General features: G+C 32.7%; 1 protein-coding gene across 5 annotated transcripts in view; it reads left to right on the forward strand.

Annotated features, from left to right (window-relative positions):
* Positions 1–18,497, forward strand: part of LOC128672307 (angiotensin-converting enzyme-like protein Ace3) — a 149,807-nt gene that overhangs the window by 34,119 nt on the left and 97,191 nt on the right. The window contains exon 1 of one of the 5 annotated variants that reach the window (XM_064436149.1): positions 2,182–2,200. The exons of the other annotated variants lie outside the window; for them this stretch is intronic. The gene's annotated coding sequence lies outside the window, so the exon portion shown is untranslated. Of the gene's footprint in view, positions 1–2,181; positions 2,201–18,497 lie in introns of those variants that run through there. 5 annotated transcript variants of the gene reach the window in all.

An 18,497-nucleotide genomic window follows, 5' to 3' on the forward strand; every position in this document is an offset into this window, starting at 1 on the left:
ATATTTCAAGATTGAATTGCCACTTCGAGCATCCAATATATCCATAGATCGACTCAAACCGGCACACATAATCAAGCAAGATGACGACGTAGCGGCAAACGCGCAACCGAGCCATCCCCACTCCTCGAAACCCGCACCAGCAACGAGTACATCTCAGCGCTCACTATCTGCTCACACGCCGAGTGCGCCGCAACCACGTATTGTCAAGCCGGGAAAACAGGAAACAACAACTATGCCGAAGATATCAAGACATGGAAGAGTAATCAAACCTTGTGTACGCTTCGCTTGAAGGGGGATAATGTGGAGCCCACAAACAGTTTGAATAGAAACAACGCGACGCGACGCGCGCTCCGTTCAGCGCGCTCCCCACCACCGCGCGAGTTGTGCCGTGATGCGAATTACGTGTGCAGTATCAATGTTGTACTATAAATATATGTAAATATTGTAAAATAAATTATTCTACTTCCATTCTTCTCATTGGCATTTTATTTCGAGTAGTCTAAGCACACTACACCGTTTAGTGAAATGAAAATATAAACGCTACATTGTGGGACAGCGGAAGCGACTGTTTTATACTATGTGGTGAAGGAGAATCTTGTCATTTCGCATCACATATTTTTATGTGTCTTGTTTTAAAAGTCAATTTTATACTTTACTACAAAATAAGGGACATAGGTACCTATATTGTGTAATCAACTTTGTGCACCTGGGTGATCACCTAGTTGTACAAAATAACTATACCTGATATTCAAGAATAGATCTCTGAGATTTTAATACGAGTTCATTCATGTTCCACTGAAAGCCATTCCAATATCGTTTAAAGTTAAATAAGTTATTTGATCATTGAGTCATAGATTAAACTCCTTTACAATACATAGGCATAATGGTCTTCCGTAGGCTTATAAAATGATGTACGTATAGAAGTTAAACTAAAAGGTATATTACAATATTTACACATGCGAACCATGTAGATTTAAAAAAAAAAACCAAAGTTAGAACCAAAAGTTTGAAAAACACCGCGCGCTTTCACTCATGATACGAACAAAATGCCGAAAAATCCAGCGAACGAAATATTTGTTTGATTTTTCGGCAGTCCATGCCAAAATACTTGCTATGCGGGTGACCTTTTTTATGGTGAATTGACGACTGCTATAACTGAAATTCGCTTTTCTAAAACTTTGATTACGGGATTTGCAATGAATAATACGAATATAGTAAAATGAGAATGACAAATTCAATATTGAAAAAAATAAATTCGTCCCTATTATTGTGGCATAGAGATCCTTGAAGAATATCGTGATGTGCGGTTGATTGTACTTTTAACAAAACTTTATTTCCCTCTCTAAGAGAGAGGGAAGTTTTGTTTTTACAAACCAATCCGCCTTGGGAATGCTATTATTGTCTATCAGCCGTGTGTTCCTTAGTCGCCTCATACGACATCCACGGTAGGATATGGATAGATCCTACTCAAGGGGGGGAACCACACGACATGTAAAACTTTATTTCTATACTCTGACTATTTTGTGAATGGTCTGTTTACATTACGTATTCTGAATGGTCGCATTGTATAATAAATATTCTGTGGTAGGCCAAACGCCACCGATCGTTTATTTAGTTGTGGAATATATAAATACTGGTAAAGGTAGATGACATCGAATGTTTGAAAAAAAAAACTTCTGACAACAGGATGCCGACATGCGTAGTGGAGACGGAAAAGTAGCAAAGCGGACTTTGGGCGCCAACGCTCAATGGCTGCGGAATAACCGGGAAAACGCTCACAGGAAAGAGAGAGAGATAAAGTATTGAAAAAAAAAACAACCAACCAATTTTTATAAGGTTGATATTTATAAAAAAGTTGGCGTAATGTTATAATAATATGTTTAGTTTAAAAAACAAGTAACTAACGATATGGAATTATTCACACATATATCAAGTAACTACGTACACATAGAATATAATGAACCTAAAATGTATTTGCGAATAAAATATCTAGTAATTTTGTTTAAATATTTTATAAAAAAATATTACAATAATAGTCACACGTGTAATAAGTAATTACTCGTGTAAAGTTGTTACAAATACCTATATAATATAAGATTTAAATGCTTGGCTGTCATCTTTATATTTTTCTTTTGATTTCAGGTAAGTTCTGCAATGTTTCCTAGTTTTGGACTACTTTCATGCTTGCGTACACATTCATGTACGTATTTACATTAAATATTTTTTAAAGAATTTATGTACGTATTTAAGATTTTTTTTCGGCTATCAATTTTTTGCGACCTACCAATGGATTAAATTATTAATATTATTTCTTTCGATGTCATGAGTTTTGGATAAGTATTCCTTTCATAATCAAATTTATATTATTTAGGCTTTAAACTTTCAGCAGAGTAATATGCTAGTGTTAAATTTAGCAAGGTAAGTAACTTAGGTAATAAGAATAAAACGAATAGCGAAATCTATTTAATATGTTACCTTTCAAATACAATTATTCTTTGCACGCACAGAATAGATAAACATTAAAATTTTATTAACAGCAATTTCGCCTGGTTTGGCGTCAGTATCCAGGTTAGTAATACTGGACAGTTTATAACACCCACGTTGATATAATGTATTTTATTTTCTATCAACTATTGCAGTTTCAGATATTCGTACAAATTATATTTTAAAGTAATGAGTTCTTGTTTTTCAATAATATTTTTAAAATATCTTAAGTGAAACCGTACTTAATTTATTAAAAGCGCATGTCCAGTTTAAATCTTGTCGCAATCTCATCTCTCACACACGTCGTTCCAAGGGTTTCTTACGTGCCTTATACCGAATTTTAGATAGGTACGCATATTTCTGTAATCTGCTACTCAAAAACTATTCTGATAGAAACATATACAAAAAGGTCATCCAAAAAGTACCTTTACCCGTGGAAGTCACATAATATTATTACGCGACTGTGAATATTAACATACCCGGTACTGTAAATCATTTCAACTATGGTGGCCTTAGATACGGTGATATGTAATACAAAAATAACGGCTTTTTAATCACTTTTTTTATGTCTTAGAACCTTCCGATCATCAAGTCATTGTTTAAAGTCAGTGGAAATGGCGACATCCGTTTCTACGAACGGATATGTGGGACAAATGAGGGTTTTATTATTGCTATTATATTAGGAAAGGTTTAGCATAAAAACAACGTTCCCTTTTTTTTCCTTTTGAGGCACGGAATGCTAATAAAAAAGCCTACAGAACAAAGTTCAAGACATACCATATAGGTAATAGCCCTACGTATCGTCAATATTCATACGTCAATATTAATACATGTGTTACGACTAAATGCCAAAATACGGCTGCATCTAGGTATAGCCGGTTAGTACTAGGTCAAAATTAACTCTAATTTAAATGATATGTTATTTTACAATCAGCTGTCTGTCTGACGTCACTTTCTCGACGACGTCCACGAGAGGATACAGAATGTTTTCTACCACCATCACACTAGCCCGTGTGATCAAAGCATTACCTGAATTTTCATAGTATGTGCGCGCTGTCATTATGTCAACGACATTGAAACTAGATACCTAGTTTATACACTTTCCTTATAAGGTAATGCATTGTACCATATTCCTTAAAAGAGTTGATAAAGATCACATCCAATAACCTGAACATATTAGTAAGACATTTTATGTTAATGTGATGCGAACAATGGTGTATAGTTTAATTTTTTTTTGACTGCCATACAAGTTTGGCCGGCCTTGACTGCGTACATTTGATTTAATGAAACAAAAATATTAGTATACATGTATTTAGATGTTTCAGTACATATGATAATTATGTAAATAAACTTCTTCAAAACGTCATCTAGTTCGTTCGTTATTTTTTAGGCTTTCTTTTTATCCACAGCATATCTGCAAGGTTAATATATTGTGGGTGAATTTACAATCCGCCCAACTGAACCGGCCAACTAAAACGGACAAACTATTTTTCATTCCAAACGAACCAACTTTATGGTTCTTACATACATTTATTTAGACTGGATTGCACCAGTCAACTTTAACATTATCCTGCGCTGAAAAACGCAAAGAATGTCTAAACATTAGCGGCGCGCAAGTTCAAGATTGTATACTTTAAATTGTATTATAATTTTGTATTTTAATAAAAGAAAAGTAAAAAATATTTTCGTATAATTTATACCCGGAAAAAGCCCGGAAAGGCGGGCGGAACTCGGAAGCTAAGGCTTATTATCTGGGCTTTACGCGGTTTCACGTGTAAAAATAAAAGGAACATTTTTCTCCCATTCACGTTTCCATATTTTGTTTTAATTTGCAGATAATGTGTATTCTGTTTGTTATCTTATTTCTTTGTTGTAATCGTTTTTGTGCCATTCTCACATGTTTTTGTGTTAAAATTTATTTTAGATGTTTTGATTTAGATAAAAAAAACACTTGTTATTATAATTATATATTATATGTAATCTACATACATTACCTAATGTTATAATATGTATAAGTTGAAAACATATTTTAAAGATTATATTTAACTGTTTAATTTTATAATTTACAACTTTTTCACTGTTTAATTATATTAACTGTTTGATTTTAAAGATTATATTCAACTATTTAATTTTATTAATATTAATATAAAAAATAGTAAAATTTTATGTCGTGACTTCGTTGGCACTGAAGCACGACAAATGCCTTAATACAAAATATAAGATATTTTTATAAGGGCTATATAATATTTACTATTTTGAGCTATATATATTGTGGGTATACTCGTAAAAAACGTTCACACTATGAAAATATCCATAATACAAAAGAGTAGATGTTCCAAAACGAGATGGTAGTTTACAACTTTGATATATTTTAAAGGTGACCTTCACGCTAATACATTTGGCATTGCCAAGAGCACAGTTAATTTTAATTTCTATTTGTTTCTGTATCATAAACATTTTTGTTTTCGCTTGTCATCGCTGTCGTTTCGCTATAAATACATTCAGTGAAGGTGGGTTGCTCTAGTAAATTTTGACTTTTTTGTCATCACATCGTATGTAAAATACACTAAATCAGATCATATGTAAAATACTTATAGTAGCAATATTAAAAATTTATAAAATCTTTAATAGTAGAAGAAAATCTGCTAGACAAACTCCACAGGAGCATTTTACACTCTGTGGTTTTGGAACGAAAAAACTTGTCTGTTTCGTTCATTGTTGCAATTTTGCGGGTTGTTCTAAAAGGCTGGCTGGTCAACTGGTTCGTTAGCGGATCAATTCAGAACAGCTGAATAACAAAGAGTTCATTGTTGGACTTCACACCTACACCCAGCTAATTGTTGCGTTTAGCTGTCGTTGCGGCCGCTTTGTGTTGGGAGGCTGTATCAGCTTTTTAACTAGAATTTTAATGAGGATGTTTTGACCTGAGCATTGTACAATAAATTTGTACATATAGACAAAGCTTAAGTACCCAATTATCATTAATCTAAGGATTTCATTTCATCAAGGAGTAGTCTAATACATTATAATATCGAGGTGTTTTGAGTTGTGTCTTGCGTCCTAGAATAGAATCCATCTGGTCATTAAAATCGACTAAACGGCTGATACAGCATTGCCAAGGAGGGTTTACGCTGAAACATTGAAATTTAATTTTTAGTTTCAAACGAACCCTAAGTTCGCGGCGTTACGGCCAAGTAAGACTAAATGGCAGAGAGAGAAAAATATGAAATTATAACTAATTTAATAGATCTGAACTCCATGTGCTGTAAAAATCTGCAATGATAATAAAGTTTTACTACGAACATAATCATCAAGTAAACACACTGTTTCTATGACTGATAGGCATTAAAACAACAGTAGATTAGCCTTAATTTCCCATAAGAGCTCATCTGCAATCCTCATAACAGTTATAAACGCGTACTAAATTATGCTGTAATGGTCTATTGCGAAACATCAGTATTAGATACACCCAAAACACATTCCATATGCCAGTGGAAGGTCATAGGGTTTAATTGATCCCATGACTCCATGCCAGGAGCCTTGGACGACTATGATCTCAAGGGTGAAATTTAAGACGTTAATACTCCTTTGTGTTTTTCAAAGAATTCGTGTAAGTTGTTGAAAAACCGTGTACTATCAAGAAAGAATCGTAAAAAAAAACAAACAATCTTTGTAATAAAATGAATGAATAGCGTATGAGTTCAGAACGCACAATAATGTGTTGCAAAAATCTGATTTGTTCATTTACATTCATTGTTTTGGTTTCAGTTATTTTTTCAGTATACTTGTTTCCATAATAGCGATGTTGTTTGTTTTCGTTTCATCGATATTATTTTGCGAATAACAATGTTCAGGAATGCGTGTAGTTTTTGTTTTTGACTAGGATAGGATGTTGGTATTTATGTGGTATTTATATAATGACTTAATTAACATTTGTTATTGGTACAATGTTTATGTTATTGTATTGAAAAACAACTGTAACCAACAACTAAAATCTGCCTATTTAATAATTTATGATTTATATTAAAAAATTTATTAATTATAATATTAGTACCACAGATATCTTATGCTGCCGCCGCCAGTCAGTCGCACCTAAAGTTATACTGAGATACAAATTCCTGTGTGATACGATTTGCTTCCAAAGGATCTTGTTATGTAGTCAGATATTATGGAGGCAGTACGCTGGTTTGGCATCTGACTTATAGGACGAAGATGAAATATTTTATTACATCTGTTTTTACATCCCTATAAACATGGTACAAAGTGGAGCGATGTTGAAACAGCTGCTATTCTTACTAAAATAGGTCACAGTTAGACTGAATACAAAGAGTAAGTGTTTAAATAGTATAAATCAATATGAATAGATTTATAGCTGTTTTTAATTTTAGCAACTCGCGTTATTGGCCATTGGCCAAATGACGGCATAAAAGAAAACGTTTACATAGTCTTAGTCTGAAATATTGACGCGAATTGCGTAACTGATAGTAAACATTATATATGTTTGGCACAGAATTGTTACATTTTGCGTATTGTGTTCTAAAAATAATATTTTGGTACATTGCCTGTAAGTTCGTATTGATTTTGAGAATATCGCTCTTCCACGTCAACTTATATACGTACTCCAACTTATAAACTGATACTGATAAAACTAATACAATTCATCATTATGATTCTAAAATAGATCAGCAATTTATGACATCAAGCATTCAAACATTTATCCCCAAGAGTGTTGTTTACATTACCCGGTCCACCGAACAGAAACAACGTCGGCCACAATATTCTCAACAACAAAGTTCTCGGTAAGGGTGTTACTAGGTATCTGGAAACCCAGATATGAATCTAAATGGATACCGCAAGTGCACCCAATTTGCATGTCTGATTTTACAATGAGAAGAACTATTCTGCTTTTGAAAATATTATTTTTTTCTTCAGCGATCACTTCATGATATTATGAAAGTGTTCATAACTGTTGGGCGGTGGCACAAAAATTCTAAGATTAATTTTCCATCATAAATCGTTTTAAAATTATATGATTTCAAAAATCGTTATCTAATACATAATATCTGTATTACAAACATCTAATTCACGTGCTCGTAAAGTAAACATTTTATGCTGCTGATGGGTTAAATGTGAAGATCCAGTTAGTTTATTTAGATGCATTAGTATTTCTCGACTGCATTCTGGTAGAAATGTAATTAACGTAGATTTCTCGCCCAGTTGCACCAACTAATTAATGAATACAGGCGTATCGATGAACGCAAGTGACTCACAAATTGTCTCTTGTGGTGTTGAAACTCAAATCTACAGCGTAGCTGATTTAAATGCATACATCATGACACAAAATAGACAATCAATTACAATAGTTACAGAAGTGTCGCTTATAGCTACTGTACACAATTTTGCATTGTGAAGTGAATATAATATAATAGAGACGAAATCAATGTTACATACATCATTGGCGTGTCCTTCTTAAAAATTATAAAAAAAGGACTATAATGCATTGAAATTTGCTAGTGTCAGAATGATTTAATTAATATTTATCACAAAGTGAGAGTAAGTAACGCCTTAGCAGTTAATATAATGTCATCAATAAAATAGAAAAGCCCGAAACATTGTGTTTCCCAATCTTAAACAATCCGGAGTGTGTTGTCTACGATAATATATGAATATAGGCGGCATATCCTTGAACCGTAATTGACTTTGGCCATAACAACGCTACTTGATGTAATCTCTTGTTTTTACCCTAATAAACTCGTTGAGATGGATAGATTTCGCAAGTACATTACTTTGAGCGGCATGTAGTCTTGAAACGAGTTTTCACTTACTAGACGGTCTAGTAAGAAAGTAAAGCGGTTTATTCCTCCTGTCAGTATAAATCGGAGTTGCTGTCGTCTCGAATGTTAGGGCAATTCGGAGAAACTGTTTGTGTGGGAATGTCTTTGTTGATCTGCGTTTCAAGTTCGTCCTCTCGTACGTTAATATAAGTTTCTATTTATATGTATAGCTTTCTTTACTTACAATGTGAATAGCCTAGCTAAGTTATCTATTCCGTTCTGTCCGTTTTTGATTGAAATATTCTCCATATCATCAGAAAACATAACGGTTAATGTAAATTATAAAATAATTATAAATGTAAATTATAAATATTTAGAATAATATATAAATTATAAATATTTATACCTCCAATTTGTATTACTATTCACGTTAATATAACATTACATAACTCCTAACATAAGTAATTTGAGAATATTATCTACAGTTGCACTTCAGATTACTTTATCTTTCCTTAAGGAAAAAAGCTATTTAGTTCAGCATTTTCATTCATATCACGACTTCTTGCAACATTAAAACATATCTCAGAAAAACCTAGGATGAACATCCTACTCGTTTTCATTTCCTAGATGTCAGGAAAGTCTGGGCTCTTGGAGACAGAATTTCTTTTGTGTTTTCTGTACTGTACTCAAAGGAATCCTTTTTTTAACACTACTCTAAGCGTTTTTGTTAGTACAACATTTGGTATTCCACTGCAGTGACTCCAATCAAGATTTGCTAGAAAGATTTACTATTTTCTTTTGAGTAGAAAATTCTGAAATAAAGAAATAAAATTCTATATCAGTGCTACAGGAATAATCTAATGTATAGCTGCAGTGCTACTTATTTATATCAATGACATAAATAAAATCTTTATCTTATAAAAAAATTAATGAATTAAGTTATACATAAGTTACTATCACCCTGAATGTTATCATGTATGTGATAATTTACATTATCTATATCGTAAAAGGACCGATACGATTATATAAATATTTCATTTTTTCAAATTTAGGATCTAATTTTGGAAATAATTTATATCTCTTAAATCAAAACTATTATTTTTTATTGTAAACAAACAAAGGGTCGTATATTTAAAATAAACATTCAGTCATATTAAACAATACGAGTTTACTCACGTGAAATTTTCGACCGATTAGTATCAATTTGACGTTAGCAATAAAAATGCATTGTTGTTCAATCAGCCTATATTTTTAACGACAGTCCAGATATTTTATGAAATGGAAGTGGTGGTGGAATTTAATGGTTTCAAATTAAAATATGCCAAATATATCACAACTCAGCACTAATTAGTTTGTAAAGACTAGGCTTGAGTTCATATTAGAGGCCTCGATGAAGTCATCTCAAAGCTAAATGTAGCTTTAATACTGCTTCTTTTGAGTTATCTCCGAGTAGATAACTTCACGTAGCTGTGAGAATAGTATCGATTAGTTCTATTACGTCAAGGAGATGATCATTCCATTTCTTCGCGTGGGTGTATGAGGTAACTAAGGGAAAAATACCAAGGGACAATGGGTAGCGACATGGGTAGCTGAGTAATTAATATTAATTTCATACATTACGTATTCCAAACACCGACCCTTCTAGATAGCAAGAGGTATAAAAGTTTAGACCTTTACTTTTACCTTTAATTCTAGACAGAATAATGTTGCGATTTAATTGAATTAATGCAGAATAAACTGTCGAAACAAATATACAAGTTCCAACACATGGAAACAATAAAACTACGTGATAAAATTAATTAATTTCATAAACTACTAATCTGTACGTTTTTATCTCACATATTTTGATATATGCATACTTACATTTTGAGAATACTTTGTCTTTTCATTCATTTTCAACTTTATTACTAAGAAGATGCCGTCTTTCATATGAAAATTAAGCAAATGATGAATGTTGTTTTGAAATACAAGCAGTATATATGAGTACATATAATAGCATCCGTTCTTATAAGTGTGGCGGCCATCTTAATTGTCTTCTTTGAGTACCGATCACTTGGAACCAATGACCACTTGAGAACGAGATTCGGCCAAGTCAAAGGAGTCAGTAAGAACGAAAACGTTGTGGTCAACGATTTATTTTGTCATTTAAAGTGAAACGAAAATATTTCTTAGGATTGTGGGCCTTCTGAATATTCTGTATCCGTTGTAATTACAATATATTAGTAATATTAGTAATATTCTTAATCGAGAAATATTGTACTGATTGGTTAGTGGTTATTACTTTTGTGAATGATTTATTTCTGTAAATGTTACTTTTTATTATCGAATACTTAAGTCAGTTATTTATTATCTAAACGCTTCAGTTCTTGCTTTGGCCAAACACAAACATTATTTGTATGTATATCTCATATTATTTATGATATTTGCACGCATACTGGTCTGGGAATGTCGAAGTCACGACAGTTCCATCAAACGAATCTGTGAATGAATCATTGTTTTGTTTGTCAACTTTATCGATCGGTAATGAAGAGAGATTTTGACAGTTGTTGACGTGTTTAATGAAGTAAAAATTATTTCTGATATGTTTTGTTTACTTAATTATCTGTCATATTTAAAGTTACCCATGTTAATTAATAGGTAGTCCTGTTGTACGTAGTACCTACTAATTCCACTTACCTATTGCAAAAAGATGCAGTGCACACGTAAATACGTTGAAATATGAATGATACAGTGACCTCTTTCGTTTTGATGACTTTAAGATCGGGTATGTGTTTGTCTTTTTGATCAGACTACGGCGAAATGAAAGGATCTTATATTGAATCAATATTAACTCTGGTACAATATCAATCTAGCTTATCCATATACAAATGACAAATAAAAATAGGATGTTTATGTTTTGGATATTATTATGAATAAAATTAGGAATATTTATTAGGAAACGTTTTCCCGAAATGTTATTCACTTCGCAATGTAAACATGCCGAGAGTGCTTTTTTTAAGTAGGTACTTCTTTTCAAATCATGTGTGCATAATTTTCGAAAATGTTCGCATTATTATTCAAATCAATTAAAACTAGAACTAGAACAATAATAATATAGAAGAACATCAGCTTTTGCTTCTACAGTTTCACATATCGTACGGAACGTGGAAATATGATACAATCATGAATATTTTTTCTGATAAAGGTATGTATTTTTTTGTTACCTACATACTAAACATTGTTTATTTTCATAATCAGCCTAGATATATACCGAGTCAAAAACTTTTGCCTCCAAAAACAAATATTCTCTACATAAATCAAATATCAGTGCGATATTCTTGCGATATTTTCCCGCCAGAGCGGATCACGTCGCTGGTTGCCATAAAAAGTATGTTATTTATGCCGATATGAGTCATATTAAATGTCCAATTGCTGTAATATTTTGAGGAGCCGGTATGAATTCGTTAGTTTGTTTGCTCCTTTGCGGCTTTTCCACAGGGAATTATCGTCGTCTTAACTTTTATGAACATCATGACGTACCCTGACGTTTCATGAAATTATAGCCATTGAAGTTCACGTCGTTACAAAGTTCACTCCGGTTTCGATTCTTTTGGTTTTCGGATAATCAAATTTTGGTATAAATTATCCTTCGAAAAAGTATTAAGTAAAGTCAGTTTATTCAGATAGTTTTTCAGGTTAATTAGTATGAATATAAAATAATCTATATATATAAAACTCTTGCATTACTGAGAGACTGACTGACTGACAGATAACGCATACAGAAACTACTGGGCGTAGAAAGCTGAAATTTGGTGTGTAGATTTCTAGGGTGGTAGACAGTTTAGGGGAGCACTAAGAAGGGATTTCATGAAATTCCCACGGGAAATGGATTTTTACTCACAAACTAAGTTGTGGGCTAAAGCTTCTTACATATATAGAAGATCAGAGTGCAGCTCTGAAATAAGATGACACAGATATTAGAATATTTCAATGTAATGTTCTTATCTTTCTATATTCTTATGTATTATATCTGTGATGTAAACAGCATATTATAAGCGACAATGACAAGTCTTTTATAGTATTACGCGATTACAAACAACATCGACTTGTGCACCATGGCAAGGTTTTTTTAAACACATGTACATGTCGTCTGTCTTTACTCCCTAGCTATTAGGCAAAGTTTAACTGAATAGCGGATAGCGGGGTCGTGGTTAACTTCATAAATGTTGCGTAAATCACAACAGACCATAAACAATTTGCATGCTACATCATAATAGCGCTAATAGTAAATCTCATTTACGACCTCTTAATGCACAGATTATGCTAACAACTGTTAACTAGTAGTTGATTTTGATGAAGTGTTTTGTGAACTAGCTATGTTGGATATTTTCGGGTTTTTAAATTATTGCAAATAGATCACTTTATCTTATCTAATAGTATTTTTTAATTTTCTTCGAAATATAATCCATACATCAGTATACTAACAATATAAAAGACAAAATTTCGTCAGTCTTTCTGTCTGTTACGGTAGGCAAACATAGAGGACAAAAGAAGAAGTAATAAAACAAACATATTGGAAGTTAAAATAAAGCTTATCGGTAATAAGATAATAAATTAATATTTGTGACGAAATCACAGACTGAAATGAAGATGAATCGAATCCAGACCACATTTGCAATATTGAAAATCATACCTGGAAAATATCAGCAGTACCGAATTCACATTAACAAAGTAGTTCAGTGTTAAATTTTAATCTGCAATCAGGATTTCTACAGATATGGAGTCATATTTGTTAAAAGCATTTAAGTACTAATATTAAGTTTAAAATACTGAATACAGACATAGCCTACAATATATGTATATATTACACCACATTATTCCTCCTATATGTGTAGATATTGAATAAATTATATATTTAGGGTGGTACCTATCAACTTTGACATTAACTTTAACTTAATAATATACACTTATTATTACTATTGATATTAACTTTTAAATGGCGTACTTTACCTTTGCGTTTTTCTGCTCAGGTTAATGTTAACGTCAAAGTAGTTTACTAGATGAATAAAAATAACCTTACAGAGGTTTACACACATTTTATGTGCGATAAACCAACAAGAATGAGATGAAGAAACTTTAATACCCAACGTAACGCTAGCGTGACACGCATAGATAAGTATCGTAAAAATACTGGAACACTTACTTCGCAAACAATATGAGCAAATAACTGATTGGATAAGCGGAGAAATTTGATAAGATTACACATTATTGCAACCCGTCTTAGGTGAGCGAGAAGGCAGTGCAACGCAGAGCGAGGATTTCAAACGTGTTAAATCCTACCAGTCATTTTACGCGTTTCTAATTCAATGCAACTTCACCATTTAATCAGTTCGGCGTTAAAGTGTCAATGACTTATTTTCATTGCCGCAGTTTTGATATAACTCCTTCTCTATTTGCACGTCTACCTGGGCCTATTGAAATTCAAGAAACAAGAAATAAATCAAAGTAATGAAGAAATTTAAATTTATTTAAGATATTTAATTTAAAGTAATGAAGGTTTTATTCGCCAAGGAATGAGCCCCAAATGTACGACATGCGACAGTTGGAAATGTGTGTATTTACGTGAGCCTGTGTTGTCGCCATATTTTTCATTATATACGCCTTGTGTCGCATCGCGTCGTGTCGCAATAGTTGCGCAGCTAGGACACCGAGTGATGGTTCTGTACGACCATTTTTAGGGGTTTTGTTGCCTTTTTCAGGAAAAAATTGTCGTCACTCTTTTTGAATTGCGCCATCTTGTCATCTCTTGGGAAAAACAAGAGGTAGCGCTCATCCCACAAAATAAACTATGGTTTTCCTAAGGGACTACGATGTAGGAAATGGTTCTTCTGGTACTGTGTGAAAACATTTTTTTTATTGTCAAAATATACCAGTATGAAGAAAGTAACAACTATTTTATTAATAATTTATTGTATTTTTTTCCGAAAAAAATGTGAATGTACACGACAAAAAGTATTTCCACCGAAATTTCCAAAATCAAGTGACTTGACACATTATATTGGTAAACAAGAATATCATTAATCTTAAAGTTGAAACACAATATCCACAGCTAATGAGTGGCTCGTCTAGCAACATCGATTAATAATAATAATGGTGAATGCTGTATTCCCTGGGTGTACTTCAGTTAATTCATTAGGAGCATTCGCGCGAACTGAAATGACTAATTAATGTACCGTGTTCGGAAAATCACAAGTTTAAGTAGCGATATTCATTGAGTAATTTTTGTGTATTAGTGTAGTTGCTAAATTTATGCACACCGGTTAAGAATTCAGGACGCTCAATGGATTTATGAAACGTGCGCACGAGCGCTTTTTTCATATGCGATAAAATAATGTTGCCATTGCTATAGATCTCCCCCTATACAAGAACATTAAGTATCTTTGTTGTATTCAAAATCAAATCATTTATTCAGAAATTAGGCCTTCACAGGCACTTTTTCACGTCATATTCTAAATTAAATGATATTTACCAAAGCTACAAACTACTAGCATTTCGGAACGGCCACTGCTGAGAAGAAATGACGAAAGAAACTCATTCAAACAGTGTTGGTCCCTATTATGCCAGAAGGGCTTACCATTTTTTAAATATAAATTTATGTATAATTAACCAAACAAAATAAACAAAAAAACCAAACAAAAAAAAATTTGACGTTGTCAAGAAAAATGCCTATATTATTAGCACAGTTCCGAACAAAATATTTTTTGTATCGTAAATTATCATTTGATTAAGGTTAACAAAACGAATAAACTTTGGCACAATGTTATGAAAAATCGTCGTCTCTTTCAAATACCACCTTTACGAAATCAAAATTTAATTAAAGCGATCCCATCAACCTGTCAAGCGAAGAACTTAAATATTAACCTACCGTTATACTTAATTAAGATTTTATTTAGGTAACTTCTTGAACCACCGCAACTTCAATATGGCAGAACTTTACACAAGACATTAGGAAATTTATACCCTTTAATTAAAACTCGTAAAGTTATTGTAAAACAACGAACAACTATGTCGAATATTTTATGACATAATTTCTCTCTTACTTGCAATCTGCGGGAGTGATTTCTTAAAATATGGATGGATATATCATATATCCGTATTCTACTAATAGTATAAATGCGAAAGTTTGAGACGTGTGTATGTATATTTGTTACTCTTTCGCAAAAAATCTATTAGACGGGTTTTTATGTAATTTACTACACGGGTAGAATATAGCCTGGAATAACAAATACTTACACCCGAAACACAATACAACTTTTAACCCGAAACTCCCACGGGAGTGAAGCTCGGGGCGCGGCTAGTATCACATAATTATCTAAGAGGAAGCCGGGGACTTGACCAATAAGCACGGGAAAAATCTTAACCGTCATAATGTCAAATTATTCATATAAATAGTTTTTGATATTCTGTCTTTTGTGGGCACAATTTTTTATAAAAGTGAGGTAATGAATTCTTTCAAAAGTGATGTATTTTCTACGGCTAAAAACAGTGAGGTTGAAATCAACAGAAGCATCTGTTTGCCGCCATTTTTACTGTTGGTATAAATGGATCAGTTCAATTAATTAATTTTCAAATAGAGCAATAGAATAATAGACGTTTACGCCATAACATTTCATGTTATATCAACCGACATGTTTTTATACACACGTAGGTAGATATCTATATAATTTAATAAATGTGTTTAGGAATTTCCTCAACGTTATTTGGAAAGTAAACATCATCACGACGAAATTATGAAACAACAGTTTCTGTATATCAGTTTTTATTGCTTTATGACGCAACTAGCTTCGCCCCGGGGTTTCGCTTCCATGGGAAATTTAAGATAAAATGTGCTTTTCCCTTTTTTTGTATCGTGAATTATCATTTTATTTAGCTTAGCAAAACGAATGTTATGAAAAATGGTCGTCTCTTTCTAATACTTACCTTTATGAAATAAAAATTTAATTAAAGCGATCCCATCAACAACCATGTACCAAATTTCATTCCGATCTGCCCAGTAAATTTTGCGTGCTTTTAAAATTTGTCTAGTTTCAAAAGATGTATTTAGGATTTAAAAAATCAGAAAATATCCATGATACTGTAGCCATATGTATCTTGCATGAAAGTTAAACTATCAATATCACTATAAAATATGCTAGTATCCCGGTTATGTCATAAAATTTATTAGCCCTACCGTCAAATTAGGACGAGCGTCGGAATTTTCAGTAGCTGTAAAAAATACTTTTATTTTACCACTAAAACGTATATTTTATGGCACACGATGAAAATACTTGTATAAACTAAACTAGATTTGTATGAACGTTGTGTGTTTAATACAATTTTCATAATGTACTTACTGCTTTTGCTTTTAAATTTTTAATGTATGAATAGAACGTTGGGATCATGAAGCAAAAATAGAGAAGACGCTTTATTACCGTTTCTCTAAGAAAAGTTTAATGACTATATATTGGGCTGAGGCAGATGAGTGGGTAAGCGGTTCCACCATGGCTTTGCCTCTCTCTGAACGGAACACTGAATAAGCCTCTCGCCTCTTTACATGAGCCTTTTATTGCACAAGTTATACATTGGTTCCTTAGCACTGGAAAATACCGAGGTATTTTGTTCGTGGTCACTCGCCACGCAATTTGCAGGCCTGCGCGATTGCCCGCATCTAGCAGTACTTTATGATCCCAGTATTTAGATCGATTTGAGGTGACATAGGCATGTATATCTTAAAGTGGGTTGCTCCAGTTAACTTTGATGTTAGCTTTAACCTGCGCGCCGACAAACGTTTGCGTTTTTCTGTGCAGGTCAAAGTCAATGTCAAAGTTGACTGGTGCAACTCACCCTTAGTCATTTATGTTTCAGTATACTTATATTTTTTTCAATTAATACTTTCTTCCTATTTTACGATTCTAATTTCAATCCAAAAGAGTGGAGCGGTGACTTAGGAATGTTGTAATTAAACCAAGAAATTGGTATAAAGCAATTTTTTCCGCTCCTCCTTTATAAATTTGATCTCGAATCGCATTTCGGAATGAAAATGTAGTATGAAATAGGAGGAAAGTAAATTAAACTTCGTCCGTGGATTTTGGTACAAAAGAAAATTTCTTTGAGACCAGAAGGGAAGCTTAATTTTATTTTCAGTTACGTTTCTTTCTTTTTCTTTGCATCGAAATGGTGTCAAAGACTTTTTCATTACAAAAATTGATCATTAAGATATCTTTTGGTTTCCCAAATTTTAATTGTAATTTGAAATTTTACTGACATTTATAGCAATTTTATATTATTCAAAATAATTTAAAGCAATATTCATGTTACACAGTATTATGTTCCTGAATTTTTGACATCTCATTAACTTTATGCATTTTAGAAAGTGTATGCAAGAGTTTAAAATAAAACTAACAATTTGTCTGTGCCAAGTTCCGTCAAACAAGTTAGAGGAATGTAGAAATAGGCGGTGACGGCGAGCGTTGAAAAGTTCGGATTTAAAAATAGACTCGCAACTGGTCCCAACTTTTGGGTAATGCATTTAAACTTCATACAGTTCAGAGCACATGAATGTAAAGAAAAAAAAAACTTCTTTATTTTCGAGTAGAAATAGCAAACAAATTAAATTTATTTAGACATTTGCCTTATTATTGCGGACTTCTATGGAGCAGGAGAAGGGACAGTTTGGGCAACAAACATTGTAATTATTAAAAATATCACAGATGTGCGCCTAATTAGGCGTGAAAGAAAGTAAAATAATATAAAATTATATGATGATAAAGAAACCTAAATTATTAAAATTAAATTACTTCTGGCTTAAAAGTGCTTCTGTACAAATGTGCCCATCGCTCTAGAACATGTTTAATAAAAATAACTCTGAACGAAATTGTAGAATAAAAGGGGCAACTTTCAACTTACAATATAGTTCATTTTGTACTTTTGTATCGTATAATCATTAGCTATTCCATACAAAAACAAATGTATAAATCACCTGAATTTTTTTTCGCGATTTCGGAGTTGCTCCCATACAAAAATTTGACACAAAAGCCAGGTTTGTTTTTATTTTGACACAGAAAAACAAAAAGACCTAACGAAATGGGCAGCGTCGGGTCATTACGTTAATTTGTCAGGCGTTCTGGAGTTCCCATTACATTCCGGCCAATGTGTGGATCCCATAAAGGAGACCGTTACTTTCACTAGTCAAAGACAAGGAATCAATGCCTTTATGGTTAG

This window comes from Plodia interpunctella, chromosome 9 (genome assembly GCF_027563975.2).
Source record: "Plodia interpunctella isolate USDA-ARS_2022_Savannah chromosome 9, ilPloInte3.2, whole genome shotgun sequence".
Classification (NCBI taxonomy): domain Eukaryota; kingdom Metazoa; phylum Arthropoda; class Insecta; order Lepidoptera; family Pyralidae; genus Plodia; species Plodia interpunctella.